The sequence below is a fragment of the Pan paniscus genome, chromosome 17 (assembly GCF_029289425.2).
Source record: "Pan paniscus chromosome 17, NHGRI_mPanPan1-v2.0_pri, whole genome shotgun sequence".
NCBI lineage: Eukaryota > Metazoa > Chordata > Mammalia > Primates > Hominidae > Pan > Pan paniscus.
In genome coordinates this window covers 29,425,700-29,442,792 of record NC_073266.2, presented here as the reverse complement: position 1 = coordinate 29,442,792, position 17,093 = coordinate 29,425,700, and the positions used below count along the sequence as shown (strand labels likewise).

The following is a 17,093-nucleotide window of genomic DNA, read 5'->3' as shown; positions in this document are numbered from 1 at the left end:
ATTCCCTAAACAATAAAGTACAACAACTCTCTACAAAGCCTTTACATTATGCTAGGTATTATAAGTCATCCAAAGATAATTTAAAGTGCATGGAAGGTGTGCATAGGTTCCATGTAAATGCTATACTACTTTATATCAGGGACTTGAGCATCCTCAGATTCTCAGATTTTGATATTCACGGTGGGGGTTCTGTTACCAACAGAGCTGGTCCCCCACAAAAATGGGGTCTTTCCCTGTTTGGTGCAGTGAAACCAATACACAACACCGAAAGTGAGTGTCAAGTGGTGCAGGCTTTATTCGATGGCCATGGAATTGAGAAGCGGGAGCTTGGCTCACAAATCAACTTCTCAATTAGTGAGGGGTGAGGGGGTTATCGTATAGGGTTTCCTTAATGATGGCTGGACATTAAAAGCAAGAGGAGGAATATCCATGTCTTTTCTGGAACTGGGTGGTACACTTCTTGGAATGAGGGGCTGTCTTGTTTTTGTCCTTTTATGGCTCCTTCTGGTCATTGTCACGGGGACTGGCAACCGTCATGACACTGGTGGAAGTGTCATTTAGCATGGAAATTAGATTATAATGAAGCCCGAGGTCTTTTTGAAGTCATCTGGTCGGATACCTGGGGTAGGCTTTGTAACTGGTCTCAGCTGGTCTGGTTACAAAGGGAACTTTTTATCGCAGGTGTCCTGTTTCTTAAAGATAAGCAGAGTTAGAGCAAAGGAGAAATTCAGCTATGTCACGTAGGCATTATACCAACAGTTCCTGGAACCAGTCCCCCACAGATAACAAGGCACGACTGCACATAGACTAATGGTCCCCAACCTTGGGTCCTAAAAAGAAGTAATGGGGGGCGGGGCATGGTGGCTCATGCCTGTAATCCCAGCACTTTGAGAGACCAAAGTGGGCAGATCACCTGAGGTCAGGTGTTCAAGACCAGCCTGGCCAACAAGGCGAAACCCTGTCTCTACTAAGAAAGTACAAAAAATTAGCTGGTGTGATAGCGCACGCCTGTAATCCCAGCTAGTCAAGAGGCTAAGGCAGGAGAATCGCTTGAACCTGGGAGGCAGAGGTTGCAGTGAGCCGAGATCGTGCCATTGCACTCCAACCTGGGCAACAAGAGTGAAACTCTGTCTAAAAAAAAAAAAAAAAGTAAGTAATGGGGATATTATAAACCATTTTCAGTAATAGCTAGCATTTATGAAGCATATCCTGGATAAGAGATATGTGGGTTACATCTTCATTTTCTAGATAAATTAAAGTCACTCATACTCATCTATCAAGTTGAAGAGCTAAATTTTAAATCCAGGTTATTCAGACTCCAAAACAATGCCTTTTCTAAGAGACCACACTGCACCCCCCTACCCTTCAATAATTCATGAACCTTATTACAAATAATATACATGCCTACAATAAAGCTGCCCAGCCAAAAAAAAAAAAAAAAAAAAGGCTTGACAATATTTTGTAGTGTTGGCTACTTAAATGTGAAAAATCAAGTCTGTAATAAGAATATGTGTGAAACATTCTATAAACCATACAGTAAAATAAAAATATAGGGTGGTATTGAGGTCAGACAAGACCATTTTGGTGTCTTTTCCTCCGATCTTTCATATCCAGTAAGTCATCCCACTACCACAGCAGACCAACTAGGATTGGCCGAAATCGTACCTGCTTGCGCCTTCTTTCTAGAAATTTCCATGTCCCCAGCATGCATGTTCTGTCGCCTTCTGCCCCTTTCTGTCTTGCTGCCGTACTCTCCATTGGTCTTGCCTCTGCTGCCTTGTTTCCTTTCTGTACAAGTGCAAGGCAGAGCTCTTTCCTTTCCCCTGAGCATCTGTCCCTGTGCAAATTTATTAGGTTTCTCTCGTCTAGCAGAGAAAGAAAAATGAAGTATCAGCATTATGGCCTATCTGTGCACTTTTAAAAATTAACTGCAAGCTTCATTTAATATCTTCATTCTTGTTTTTCCTTTCCTTTTCTCTTCCACTTCGATTTTATTCCTCCTCGCTGTACTCTTGGATCTCAGTAAGCCACCTTAAGTTCTTTTTGACATAAGAAAGAGAGATAAATACATTTTTTCAACTTATAAATTGAGGTAGTTTCGTGTCCCAGGGTTTCGAAGTTAATACTGTCTCTCTTCCTGCGTTTAACACGGACTTGATGGAACAGGTCTCTGGCATGGAAAAATCACAGAGTCACCCTGGCTATTAACAGTCATGGATCCATTAAGAGTCTATTTTATTTTGACTACTTTGTATCTTTTTTCTTCTGGACCCAGGAATAATTACCGATCCAAGAATTGAACAGATACTCCCAACCTGAGAGCTAACGCTCACCTAACTGATTCCAAAAACCCCTCATTTGGTGGGGAGGGAGGGAGGGGGGCTACCTTGTACTTCCAGAACTCCTGGGAACACATTGAGATTCCTCCATCACGGTATTTTTATGTCTACTCTTTCTCTATTGGTGCTGAAGAGTTGCCTCCTGATCTCTGCCCTCAACTTTGAGCCAAAGGATATTTATTAAGAAAGAAAGTCATAGCATGTTTAAAAAAGAAGAGTCCCCAGAAGTAAAATTTCTCTGCACTCGTTGTAAGCTCCACATGGCTTGCAGTGAAGAAAAGTGGACAACCCTGCCTCGCCTCCAGTAGATGCGCCCTCCACAAACCACCCAAGGCTGCCCCTGTGTTCTGTCCACACTAACCTAAGCCAACCTCATAAGTGACAGATGTTTATTGAGTGCCTGCTAGGGGCCAAATGATTTTTAAATTTATATTTTTGAATCAGGGGACTCTTTTTAAAAAATGAAATATTACACTGAATTTCAATATACAAATGATAAAGGTGGAGCCCATTGAGGTGAAGTGAGGGAGATGGCAGGGGGAGGATAGCGGGAGAGAAAGCCCCTCCCTCAGCTCCCGGGAGCACAGATTGAAAACCACTGTGCTATGGGGACCCAAGGAGAGTCAGCTACCTGTGAGGAACTCCCCATCGAGTGTGACAAATGCATAAACACACACATACAGCTGGGAAGGCAGGGCTGTGGTGGGAGTGGGCATTGGAGCTTCCAGAGGGTGTCACAGGAGCAAGAAACATTGCATGTTGGGAGAAATGACACGTGCCAGATGGAGGGAATGAAGAAGGCCGTGATGGGGGAGCAAGAGATGCAATGGAGAAGTAGAGAATGGTCAGATTATAAAAGACCTTGTGTGCCATTCTAGGGAGTCTGGATTTTGTCCAGGCTTTTCCTAAAGGCTACAGCAGACAGAGGGATCAAAGCAGAGGCAGGACAGGACCAGGTTCACAAATTATAGGAGATGGCAGTCAGGGGGTGGGGCAGGGATGCAAAAGCACCAATTATTGATCCAGGGGAAAGACTGGATCAACAGTTGGCATATCAATTCCTTTTTGTACACGCTGTGTCATTCTGTCCTAGGTTGGGTTTTGTTTTGTTTTGTTTTGTTTTGTGTTTTGTTTTTTGTTTTTTGTGTTTTTTTTGAGACAGAGTCTCACTCTGTTGCCCAGGCTGGAGTGCAGTGGCGCAATCTCGGCTCACTGCAACCTCCACCTCCTAGGTTCAAGCAATTCTGCCTCAGCCTCCTGAGTAGCTGGGATTACAGGCACACACCACCACGCCTGGCTAATTTTTGTATTTTTAGTAGAGACAGGGTTTCACCATGTTGGTGAAGCTGGTCTCAAACTCCTGACCTCATGATCCGCCCGCCTCGGCCTCCCAAAGTGCTGGGATTACAGGCATGAGCCACCACACCTGGCCTGTTCTGGTTTTTTTTAGACCCTCATTAAGCTTCCTGTCCTGTCTCTGTCTATTGCTTCTGTCTCTATAACATTTCCAGAAAATTCATGTCTTCTGCCTCTCTCCAACCTAGAAAACTGATGGAAATGGGACCACCGATGGAGTACTTCCACTGTAATCTTATGAGCCTATTCTTTCTCTCATTGGCTAAGAAGAATTGCCTACATGATTTCCACATTATTTCTGTCAATAAAAGCAATGAAAATCATATTTATTTACTTATCTAGAGAACAGAGTCTGGCACATAGTAGCAGAAATTCAGTAAATACTTGTCTTAGTCCATTTGTGTTGCTATTTAAAAAAATACCTGAAGTTGGGTAATTCATAAAGAAAAGAGGTTTATTTGTCTCATGGTCCTGCAGGCTGTACAGAAAACATAGTGCCAGCATCTGCTTCTAGTGAGGCTTCAGGCTGCTTCCACACATGGTGGAAGGCAAAGGCAAGCTGGCATGTGCAGACGACATGGTGAGAGAAGAAGCGAGAGAAAGAGAGAGAGACAGACAGACAGAGAGGAGAAGGTACCAGGCTCTTTTCAACAACCGATTATCTTGGGAATTAAGAGTGAGAGCTTGCTCACTCCCACCAGACAGGCACCAACCCATCCATGAGGGATCCTCCCCCACAATCCAAACACCTTCCACCAGGCCCCACCTCCACTGGGGATTAAATTTCAACATGAGATTTGGTGGGGCCAAACAAACCGTATCCAAACCATAGCACATATGAAGTGAATAAAGGAATGAAGGAATGAAGGAATGAGTGAAAACTAGGGAATCTTGACAATCTGACATAATGATTGCTAAGATGGCCTTTAAGTAGGGAGATGACAGTATAGAGATGATATGAATGATCCAGGGTAAGTGACTGAGTTTTTAGCTGTTTTATCAAGAGAAAAGTTGATTTAGTGTAACTCACACTGCTTGAATTCAGATCAGAAGACCTGCCTTTTCTGATCTTGGCTACGATCACACACTTGCCAGATTAACATTTCTGGGCCTCAGTTTCCTCATGTGTAAAATCATGAAAAATGGCCAGGCACAGCGGCTCACGCCTGTAATCTTAGCACTTTGGGAGGCTGAGGCAAGTAAATTGCTTGAACTGAGAAATTCAAGACCAGAGTGGGAAACATGGCAAAACCTGTCTCTACAAAAAAAAATACATAAATTAGCCAACATGGTGGTGCACACCTGTAGTCCCAGCTACCTGGGAGGCTGAAGTGGGAGGATCACTTGAGTCCAGGAGGTCTAGGCTGCAGTGAGCTGTGATGGCTCCACTGCACTCCACCCTGGGTGACAGAGCAAGACCCTCTCTCACAAAAAAAAAAAAAAAAGGAAAATAATACCTACACTGGGTGAGGTGGCTCACGACTGTAATCCCAGCAATTTGGGAGGCCGAGACAGGAGGATCACCTGAGGTCAGGAGTTAAAGACCAGCCTGGCCAACATGGTGAAACCTCATCTCTATAAAAATACAAAAATTAGCCAGGCATGATGGCAGACACCTGTAATCCCAGCTACTTGGGAGGCTGAGGCAGGAGAATCACTTGAACCTGGAAGGTGGAGGTTGCAGTGAGCCGAGATCACACCATTGCACTCCAGCCTGGGTGACAGAGGGAGACCCTGTCTCAAGAACAAAAAAAAACAAAACAAACAAACAAAAAAAACATGAAAAATAAGGCCTACCACCTTGCCGCATTGTTGTCAAGTTTCATGCGTCCATGGAACACTAGGAAACGATTCTTTACTTTGTTCTTGGGTGATAGAGAGGAATGAGAAAAAGAAGGCATCTCTGTGACTGGACTATTTTATTCATTCATTCATTATCTATTCCCACTTGGAGATTCACCTTCCAGAATTCTGGGGCAAACCTGAAGAGCTTTGTGTTCAGTTTCAACAAGTCAACTGTCCATTGAAATGTGAATGAACTTTGTGGAGAGACCTTTCTGTGGCAGCCTACTCTTATACTGGGCCCATGAGGCCAGTTCAAGGCCATGGACAGTTGTACATTGTTGAATACTGCACAAGGACATTACATCTAAGGGGATTTTTCACATTGTAGGCATGTCATGTATATTTATCATGACAGTTTCCTGGCATATGGAAGCAACATATCTTGTACTACCAAAAATCAGTATATGGTAGTAATTTCCCAACAAATACAAATACAATTTCCTAAGGAAGATATCCCGTTGCCCATTAGCATAAAAGTACTGCACCATACCAGCAGGTGCACCTCTGAGATCTGCTTGTCCCCACCTGATGTCTGTGCCTCTGCTGCTTATTCCAGGAGCAGGTGCAGTTGCCACATCACCACCCAACACTCAGCCTCCCCTGGCAGAGAAACATGACCACCATTACGTCCTCTGTAGCTACAGCCCCAGCACCCAGGTGGGAGTCAAGCAGACCCCCACGGGCTTTGACTGCCCCAGGGGGCTGCCCAGAGGAACACAGAGTAACACACTCAGAAACATGGGGGAGATAACGCCCCAAGGAAGGAACATGGACCAGTGAGAGTTGGGAGATGGGAGAAGTTGACAGATAAATGGCTCATTCAAGCTTCCCATGGCTTCTTGCGCCATTCCAAGAGCAATGGCTCCATGCAGCCTCTCCAGAGGCTCATGTCCTTGTGAGATGGTCACCAGCTTTGTCTCACACCACCTCTTATCTGTGTTCCCTCCTTCCCACCTCACAGCCCTCGCCCCTCACCTTGGTGCTCTGGGATTGCCCACCTCCCGCCAGCCCAGTACATTAGTGCTGTGGGCTGGGGAGCCTGGGTCACCATACACTCCACCGGGCTGATGGCCTCCCTGGGCCAGTCTGTGTGTTACAGATGTGCATATAAACACAAGCCAGATTTGCCCGGGCGCGGTGGCTCATGCCTGTAATCCCAGCACTTTGGGAGGCCAAGGTGGGAGGAACACTTAATGGAAGGAGTTCGAGGCTGCAGTGAGCTGTGATCACGCCACCGCACTCCAGCCTGGGTGACAGATCAAGACCCCCATCTCTAAATAGATAAATAAATAACAGGCTGAGAGGGTGGCTCATGCCTGTAATCCCAGCACTTTGGGAGGCCAAGGCAGGAAGATTGCTTGAGCCCAGGAGTTTGAGACCAGCCTGTACAACATAGTGAGATCTCATCTCTAAATTCTAAAAAGTATAAAAATAAATAAATAACACAAGCCAGATTCCAAGCAATTGGAAGTGTTTTTGAACCATGCAAAGAGAGAGGAATTTGCCCCACTAACCACATGGAAAACTTTCCTAAAACTCTCATTTTGATATGACTTTTCCCCAAAGCCCCACCCTCCAGTACAGCTGCTCAAATTTCCCTCTGGTCCCTCCAGTACCTCAAAACCCTCCCTTCGCATCCTTTCTCACACTAAACCAGAGCTGCTCGCCTTTTAACTTTCGTTACCTGGCTCCAGCTCTGGCTCTCCCTTTATCATACACATTTCTCATTGGAATGACCCCTTCCCACCCACCTCCAAGAGAGGCTGGGTGTGTAACCCCGCAGAGAATCACATCTCCTTAGGAGGGGAGAAGGGAGAGTGGTTGGTAAGAATTATAATTTAACATAATTGTTTTGGGCCTGCAGGAGTTGATCACTAAACACTGCAATTACTTCTGTCGACTGAAGGAAAAAAGATCAAGCTTTTAAAGAATTAAAGTTAGTTTTATTCAGAAGTCTCACTGAGGCCTACAGCCCAGAAGCAGACCTCTAGAGAGGTTCCATGAGACTACACCGTGTTTCAGCTCTCTGCTTATATACAGGTGTGGAGGTTTAGTATCTGCAAAATCTCATCAAACTTGCTCAGAAGTTACACTGGGTGTAAAGTGCACCTGGTTATAGATTACATAGGCATAATCACTAACTTGCCAAACATGATCTTATGTATAGGAAAAGGCAAGGACTGGGGCCATTTATCTTTTTTTTTTTTTTTTTTTTTTTTTTTGAGACAGTCTTGCTCTGTTGCCCAGGCTGGAGTGCGGTGGCACAAACATATCTCACTGCAGCCTCAACCTCCTGGGCTCAAGCAATCCTCTTGCCTCAGCCTCCCGAGTAGCTGGAACCACAGGTATGGGCCACCGTGGCTGGCTAATTTTTCATAGAGATTGGAGCAGGGATCTCACTTTGTCACCCAGGCTGGTTGGTCTCAAACTCCTGGGCTCAAGTAATCATCCGGCCTCGGAGTCCCAAAGTGCTGGGATTACAGGCGTGAGCCACTGCTCCTGGCCTCATTTATGTTTTAAGGAATATAGTGACTCAGGCAAGAGAGTTGGGGGTCGTGTGCTGTAGCCTGTTTTGTCCTCAAAGCGTCTTTCCCCAGAGCTGCAAGTTGCCAGGGGTCTGGGGCTTTGTGAAATTCTACTGCAGGCAGAAAGGAGGCACGTGGCTTCTTACATTTGCTACTTTGTCTTACATTTCTATTGTTATAATCCCTCCAGGCCCTCTCACCAGACTTGACCTTGAGACTAATGGGTGTGTTGGAAAGATGCTGGCAAGGTCTGAGGGCACAGCCTGTGGCGGAGGCGGGGCCGGGCAGGTCTAGCCCCTCAGCCAGGCCGTGAGGCCCAGGGCCCTGCCGGGTGGGCGCTCTCTGGGAACTGCACGCAGAGGTGCCTCGTACCCCCAACCACGCCCCACAGGGACACCTGAACCTCCAGAGGAAGGAAATGAGTCTGGAGGAGCCGTAGACGAAAGAGATGCCGCCTCCTGCGGCTGGGATCACTCACAGATGCCTCAGGGAGGCGGCCAGCCCTGAGTCACGCTGAGCGCTGAGCGGGCTGTGACTCAGCGCGACGGCGGCCCCTTGGCTGCGCCTGGGTTGATTTGCGCCCCGCTTGTTTTCTGCAGAAGACAAGGCCGTCTCGGATTAGACTGCTCCTCCTAAACAACCAGCAATTGTTTTTCTTCCTCAAAGTGCAGTTTCCCTCTGGCACAACCAAAAATAAACACAAACCAGGCTCCTGCCAAAGGAGGGGCAGTCCCTGGGGCGCCCACCGCACGCATGTGAGAGCTCGCAGGCCACCTGCCAATCATGAATCTGTTAAGGAAGCGGCCACGAAGGCAGAGAAATCTCTCCCATCGCAGGTTGCGAGCACAGGGGCGCTGACTGTTGAGTTGGCGCTCTGTTTATTTCCCCAACTGCCTCCTCTCAGGTTCCGTCCCAACTGCTGGACTCACTGCCGCGTGGGCCTGAGCACATTTCCTTGGCAAATTGTCCTCGGTGGAAGTTTTTTCTTCTCGATTTGGTGAGTCAGAGCTGGCTCACACACAAACACCAAGCAGCAGCCTCAGGGACTAAAGTGCTTTAAGGACACGAGGACCTATCCTCCCTCCCCCATCTCAGTGGGGTGGGCGCAGAGTTGCTGAAACCTGGCCCAGTGCAGTTCATTTGACAGGGAGAGGCTGAAAATGCAAATCACCCCAGCGTAGGTGAGTGCACAGCAAAGACCACGACCTGGCTGCAGCTTATCCTAAAATCCTGAAGGCAGGGAACACCGTGCCCACAGGAAGAGCTGGGCAGCCTGAACCATACTAAGATGTCCCAGGGTGAATCGGAGCCACTGGTTAGTCACACTGACTTCACATTTCCTTTGTGAGAAGGAACTGAAGACAGATTCCAGAACTTGCTGTGTGTAGAATGTGTAGCTCATTGCATGTAAGTAAACTCATGTGGTTCCAAATCTATAGGATCAATTCAGCCATTTTAGTGTTATGTCCATGGCATCTGAATTTATAAAAATCTAAGTGTCCCTAGCTAGAGATACCTGAAACTAAACAGGCCCTACTTATTATTCATTTTATTTTTGAATAGATAATTCACTCATATATTCAGATATCAAATCCTCATAAAATGATATACATTAAGAATTCTCACTTCCATGCTGTTCTCATTCCTCTCTGCCCCCATAAGCAACCACTTTTACTGCTTTTTAATACATCCTTCCAGTGTATCGTTATGCAAATATAAACAAAAATTAATATACTTCTGTGGTTGTCAGAATAATGGCCTCCCAAAAATGTCCATGTGCTAATCCCCAGAACCTATTAATTTGTTACTTTATGTGGAATAAGGACTTTGCAGATGTGATTGAACTGAGGATCTTGAGATTGGAGATTATTCTGGATGACCCCAGTGGGCCCAATGTAACCACAGGTGACCTTCTAAGGGGGAGGCAGAAGGGTCAGAGTCCGAAAAAAAGAGAGCTTGGAAGATGCTATACTGTTGGTCTTGAAGATGGAGGAAGGGGCCATGAACCAAGGAATGCAGGCAGCTTCTAGAAGCTAACAAGGCAAGGAAATGGATTGTTTCCTAGAGCCTCCAGGAAGGCAGCGTTCCTTAGACTTCTGACCTCCAGAACTAGCAGTGAATAAATGTGTGCTATTTTAAACCACTAAATTAATAGTAGTTTGTTACAGAAACCACAGGAAATGAACACAACTATTTCCACCTTTTTCTTTTTTTAAAACTGTTATTTTAGGTTCAGGGATGCATGTGCAGGTTTGTTATATAGGTAAACTCATGATATGGGGGTTTGTTGTACAGATTATTTCATCACCCAGGTACTAAGCCTAATACCCAGTAGTTATTTTTTCTTATCCTTTCCCTCCTTCCACCCTCTGCCTTCAAGTAGGCCCCAATGTGTGTTGTTCCCCTCTTTGTGTCCACGTGTTCTCATTATTTAGCTCCCACTTATACATGAGAATACATAGTATTTGGTTTTCTGTTTCCGCATTAGTTTGCTAAAGATAATGGCTTCCAGCTCCATCCATGTTCCCACAAAAGACACGATCTCTTTCTTTTTATGGCTGCATAGTACTCCACGGTGTGTATGTACCATATTTCCACTGTTCACAATAGCAAAGATATGGAATCCACTTTTTTCTTAAATGAAAGTTAGCATACCCTGTATAGGGTAACCCAAAAGCCTTGGTGGAACTTTAGGCATTAATAATTTCAGAATTATAAATGCTACAAACAACATCACTTGGAAGTTGTATTATATAAATCTCTTTTACACTTATTTAGTTTTGTGAATTTTAAATAGTACATTTTATTTTTTGTTTCAGTATCTCTGATCGAAGATAGAAAACAATAGTGAAACAAAAACATTAAGTTTAAAATTTATTATTCCAAGTTCACAAGACTAAATAAGTGAATAAGAAATGTATACAAGGCTGAGCATGTTGGCTCATGCCTGTAATCCCAGCGCTTTGGGGGACTGAGGTAGGTGGATTGTTTGAGCTCAGGAGTTTGAGACCAGCCTAGCAACATGACAAAAACCTGTCTCTACCCAAAAAAAAAGAAAATTAGCCAGGTGTGGTAGTCCATGCCTGTGGTCCCAGCTACTTCAGAGACTGAGGTAGGAGGGTCGCTTCAGCCCAGGAGGTTGAGGCTGCAGTGAGCTGTGGTGGCACTACTGCACTCCAGCCTGGGAAACAGAGTGAGACCCTGTCTCAAAATAAAATAAAATAAAATAAAATAAAATAAAATAAAAAGCTCTTTCCATGCCTAGTGCTGTCATGGTTGTGGTCCCAAGAAGCATCTGAAATGGGCAGCAGCTCCATAGCATTTGATGCTGGATAAATTGACCCGTGTGTTTGCTCCTCATCGATCCACCCATCCCCACAAGCTAAGAGAGTGTCTCTCCCTCATCTTTTCCTAAAGAACAGACTTAAGAATGTCGGACATGAGATGAAGTAAAGAAGATTTGCATGCACAGTTTCATTAAGATCAATGGCAAGGTCTGAACTAATGTAACCTACCCTGCTGGATTCATGGACGTCATGAGCACTGACAAGACGGGAGAGAATTTCCATCTGATCTATGACACCAAGGCTCCCTTTGCTGTACATCGTATTGCACCTGAGGAGGCCAAGTACAGGTTGTGCAAAGTGAGAAAAATATTTGTGGACACAAAAGGAATCCCTCATCTGCTGACTCATGATGCTCATACCATCTGCTACCCTGATCCCCTCATCAAGGTGAATGACACCATTCAGGTTGATTTGGAGAATGGCAAGACTACTGGTTTCATCAAGTTCAACACTGGGAACCTGTGTATGGTGACTGGAGGTGCTAACCTGGGAAGAATTGGTGTGATCACCAACAGAGAGAGGCACCCTGGTTCTTTTGATGTGGTTCATGGGAAAGATGCCAACAGCAACATCAACAAACCCTGGATTTCTCTTCCCCAAGGAAAGGGAATGCGCCTCACCATTGCTGAAGAGACAGACAAGAGACTGGTGGCCAAACAGACCAGTAGATGAAATGGTCTCTGGGTGACATGTTAGATCTTTGTAAGTAAGTAAAAATAATATGGGCCGGGCACGGTGGCTCAAGCCTGTAATCCCAACACTTCAGGAGGCCAAGGGGGGGTGGATCACCTGAGGTCAGGAGTTTGAGACCAGCCTGGCCAACATGGCAAAACCCCTTCTCTACTAAAAATACAAAAATTAGCCAGGCGTGGTGGCTCGTGCCTGTAATCCCAGCTACTCGGGAGGCTGAGGCAGAAGAATCACTTGAACCCGACAGGCGGAGGTTGCAGTGAGCCAAGATTACACCACTGCACTCCACCCTGGGTGTCTGAGTGAGACTCCGTCTCAAAAATTAATTAAAATAATAATCATATGGCATGATTAATCTAAAAAAGAAAGAAATGTATACAATTAAGTTTTCAAATCATGTTTCTTCTGTGTTTATAGTACTTGTACTTCTAACATTATAAAAGTTTCGAACTGCAGTAAGACTTTTGGGATATTGCTCAGCACTTTGATTTTTGTCAGTGAACAATATATCCTAGGGTTTTTGTGTGAATACGCAAGGGCCTCTTTTTTGCTTTTATAGTTGTACAATGTCCTCTCCTGTTGGTGTACCACAGTTTATTTAGGCAGTCCTCTATTAATGGATACTTGGGTTGTTTTTAATTATGAAGTGTGCTACAGTGGGTAATCTTGTACATATATCATTTTGCGTTGTGCAGGTAGATCTGTAAGTAAATTATCAGAAGTAAGGATGTTGGGTCAAAACCCTACTCTTTAGAAACAAGATTTGCATGAGCTTATTTGCAGGAAAGAAAAAAGAAGCAATAATAGGATGTTATAGATTGTTGGTAGATTGTGGTGGAGAGTGGTAGACTCTGGCAAAGGTGGCTACAGTCCCGTCTCTGTGTGTGCTCCGGTTCACTGTGACTTTGTCGCTCCTATCATCAAGAGGTCAAGTTTATTTATTTACACATTTATTTTTATTGACACATGTTAGATGTACATATTTTCAGAGTACATGTGATAATTTGATACATTCATATAATCAAATCAGGTAATTGGGATATCCATCACTTTTTTTTTTTTTTGAAACAGGGTCTCTCTCTGTCACCCAGGCTGGAGTGTGGTGGCATGCTTAGGCTCATTGCAGCCTGGACCTCTCAGGCTCAAGCGACCCTCCCACTTCAGCCTCCCCAGTAGCTGGGACTACAGGCTTGCACCACCACACCTGGCTAATTTTTTGTATTTCTTGTAGAGAAAGGGTTTCACCATGTTGCCCAGGCTGGTCTCAAACTCCTAGGCTCAAGCAATCCACCTGCCTTGGCCTCCCAGAGTGCTGGGATTATGGATGTGAGCCACTGCACCCGGCCAATATCCATCACTCTAAATAATTTTCTTTTATTGATGCTAAGAACATTCAAATTATTCTCTTCTAGCTATTTGGAAATATATAATCAATTAATGTTAACTATAGTCACCTTACTGATCTATCAAACATCAGGTCTTATATCTTCTCTCTCATATATATTTGTACCCATTAATCAAAGGTCAAGTTGGCTTCCTGACTCCTGGAATCTGGGCTGGCTTGTGACTGGCTTTGGCTGATAGAATATGGAGAAAGTAATTAGCCGGGCGTGGTAGCGGGCGCCTGTAGTCCCAGCTACTCGGGAGGCTGAGGCAGGAGAATGGCGTGAACCCGGGAGGCGGAGCTTGCAGTGAGCCGAGATCGCGCCACTGCACTCCAGCCTGGGCGACAGAGCGAGACTCCGTCTCAAAAAAAAAAAAAAAAAAAAAAAGAATATGGAGAAAGTGATATTATAGGACTTCCATGCTGGAGCCTCGAGAAAAGGCCTTGCGGCTCCCTCTGTCTCCTTCTGAACCCTGAGTCCTCCATGAGAAGCCTGGGTGCCTCCACCAGGATGAGAGAGCCAGAGAGTCAGAGAGCCAGCAGCCAGCACAGGTGGGAAGGCCGTCACGGACCATCCAGCCCCACTGGAGCCTGTGGATGACATGGAAGTGACCCCAGGCCAGACAGCAGGAACCCCAAGCCAAGCCCAGCCCAGTCATCAACCCAGAGGCCTGCTGTTGTTGAAAATTTTGAGGTGCTTTATTATGCAGCAATAGAAAACCCATGCCTCAGGGAAGTAGTTTCTCTTCACAAAACTTGTTTGAAAAGATATACAAGATGTTAGTCACAGCAGGTAAATAACTTTCAGAGTAGCCTGTGGACTGTCAGAAATTTTCTGAGCAAGTCCAATTCAGCTCGTCTTGTTTAGCAGGGAGTGTAGGAACTGTGGATCCATACCTCAACCCTGAGCACGCCCAAAACCTGGCTGACTCACCAAACTATCTCACTTTCACAAAGGGACAACGGAAGGCTGAGTGTGTGTCAGAGGGTGGCTAGGTGAAGGGGTCCCCACCCCCGCTCCCACCCACTGTGAGGCATCGCGTTTCACGGCTGGGCAGCTTCCAAAAGGGAAGGAAATCCACTCCTACAGCATCCCTTCTGACACACATGAAGGCTCTTCTCAGTTCAAAAAATCAGGAAAATGAAGAGTCTGAAAGTGGCCTGTTTAGCTTAATCAGGCTCAAAGGAAAAAATATGTTTGATTTCCATTTTTGAACTAGTACACCAGAGTTTTCAACATCAAGAAAATCAATTTAATGTGTTGCAACTAGTATTTTTAAAAATCATATTTGTACACTCATGTTCATAGCAACATTATTCACAATAGCCAGAAAGTGGAAGCAATGCAATGTCCATCGATGAATGAAAGGATGAACAAAATGTTATTATCTATCTATCTATCTAGATTATGTGTGCATCCAGTGGAATATTACTCAGCCTTAAAAAGGAAAGAAATTTGGACACATGCTATAACATGGAGAACCTTGAGGACATTATGCCAAATGAAAGAAGCCAGTCACTAAAGGACAAATATGATTCCTCTTATATGAGGTGCCTAGAGTAGTTAAGCTCAGATGCAGAAGTAGAATGGAGGTTACCAGAGGCAAAGGAGGGGAGATAGGGAATTACTGTTTAATAGGTATGGAGTTTTGGATTAGGAAGATAAAAAATGTGCTGGAGATGGATGGTGGTGATGGCTGCACAGCAGTATGAGTGTAATTAATGCACAGAACCATACACTTCAAAATTAACATGGTTCTTTTTATGACATAAATATTTTACAATAAAAAATAAAAAGAAGTAGAATAAAATATAGGTTGCATAGATGTGTTTATTGTGTGAAAATTTATCAAGATCTACACTTATAATCATGTACTTTTCTGCCTATTTGCTATGCTTCAATAACAGAATTAATTATTAAAAACCCAAATATAATAGAAGATGTCAGAATGCATTGCCCATAATAAGGGTAAGTGTTGTTTTGTGAAACTTTTGTTATAGTTGGAAGTGTGTGTGTGTGCATGCACACGCGTGCTGCATCATGATATTAAGTGTATTTTGGATTGTGGTTTTTAAAAAATTGAAGAAACATTATGCTGGGGCTAGTCACCATTTCTTAGTGGAAGTAATTTAATTTTGACATTGATCTATTCAAGCAGAAAAATCCTTTCCCTGGGGTCTTTTCATCATAATCATTTTTCTCCATCTGACTGCTCACACTAACTAGATTGCATATGCTAGATTAACCAGTAAATTCATGAACAGACTTTATCATTTTGCTCCATGGACTGTTCATGAAAGCATTAGCAGCGTACATCACGATGAGAGATTATGATATGAGCTTTATGCTTCAATTCAGAAAAACTACAGTTCCTTCAAACCATAGGGTGTTGGAATTTTAAAATTCCTTGGTGGTTATGGTTCTAAAGCTCTTGTGCTCATAGGAATCTCCTTTGTAACATCTAAAACAGTGGGTTGTTCATCCAGTGCTTGAACACTTCTGATGACAATAAGGCATCTCAGCCCATTGATTCATTGCTGGGTAGCCTCCAACTCTGGAAAGCTTATAAGGGTAATTTTATGGCAGAATTAGGTGGTGAATCACCCTGGAGCCCGAAGAGGCATCTGTGATCAGCTAAGCCTTGGTCAAACAAACAGGTGCCTGGAACCATTTGTCATCCACATTTCAAAGACATCCTTCATGGGGCATGTGTATTGGTTTAAAAGGGTGCACTTTAATTTTCTGTGTCTTTTAATAGAATGGAGCACTTAATGCCAGGTACTTCTAAAACAGGAGAGGAGGCATTTCTTTAGGTATTGTGAACAAAGGATCAGTGACTGCACACTGATGATTCCTTTCTATCTTTATGGTCCTGGGGAGAAGACTCTCATGACCATGGGGCATCTTTCTCTTGGATCCATGTGGCCCCTGCTCCCCACACCCTCCCTGTTACAGAGGGGGAGTGGGGAGTGGGGGCCCTGAGGTGCCCCAGCAATGCCTATGGCTGATGGGTGAGTCTAATTCTAGGGATCAGTATTTGGAAGTCCACTTGATTATATAAGCCACATCTTCAATTATCAGTTTTATCCATAATGAAGGTAGTATTTTGGCCTTCCTTTGCCTTATTTTTTTGACTTTAAGCATGTTACTCATTAGGCCACTGGAATGCAACAACATAGACTTCTATATCCAACTGGCTAAAGAAAGCTGCAAAACTGGGCAGATTTGTGAAACTCCAAGTTAGACCCCAACCCTCTATGGCTATTTCTCAGCCCTTTTACCTGGCTTTGGCCAATTTCCTTTCCCATCCTCCTCACCACTTATTCCAAATCTTCCCCAATCATCAAGTCCCTAGTCCCTACGCTTACTGCCAGCACACAACATCATCCCTCCGCCCTCAAAGAGAAAAGCGAGATGCCAGTGAAATAGATCTACTCCCTCTTTCCCTTTTATGAAAGCTTCTCTTGGGAAAATAGAGAAAATGACAAGTCATAGACATTCTAAAATTATTAGACTTACAAGCAGGAGGAAAAAAATCTTTCTGTGGTTATCTTCAGTTACCAGTACACTGTGCAAGAAAAATTAAATGAAACAGTAGACAAAGTA

The 17,093-nt window shown here is 44.4% G+C and overlaps 1 long non-coding RNA gene and 1 pseudogene across 1 annotated transcript; one reads left to right on the top strand and one right to left on the bottom strand.

Annotated features, from left to right (window-relative positions):
* Positions 1-271: 271 nt before the first annotated feature.
* Positions 272-9,049, bottom strand: LOC134729242 (uncharacterized). Its single transcript, XR_010110135.1, has 3 exons — positions 8,544-9,049; positions 1,666-1,865; positions 272-692 (listed from the first exon to the last, which is right to left on the bottom strand). It is a non-coding gene; the product is annotated as an uncharacterized LOC134729242 (long non-coding RNA).
* A 1,837-nt stretch (positions 9,050-10,886) lies between these two features.
* Positions 10,887-12,413, top strand: LOC100993301 (small ribosomal subunit protein eS4-like; annotated as a pseudogene).
* The last annotated feature ends 4,680 nt before the right edge of the window (positions 12,414-17,093 follow it).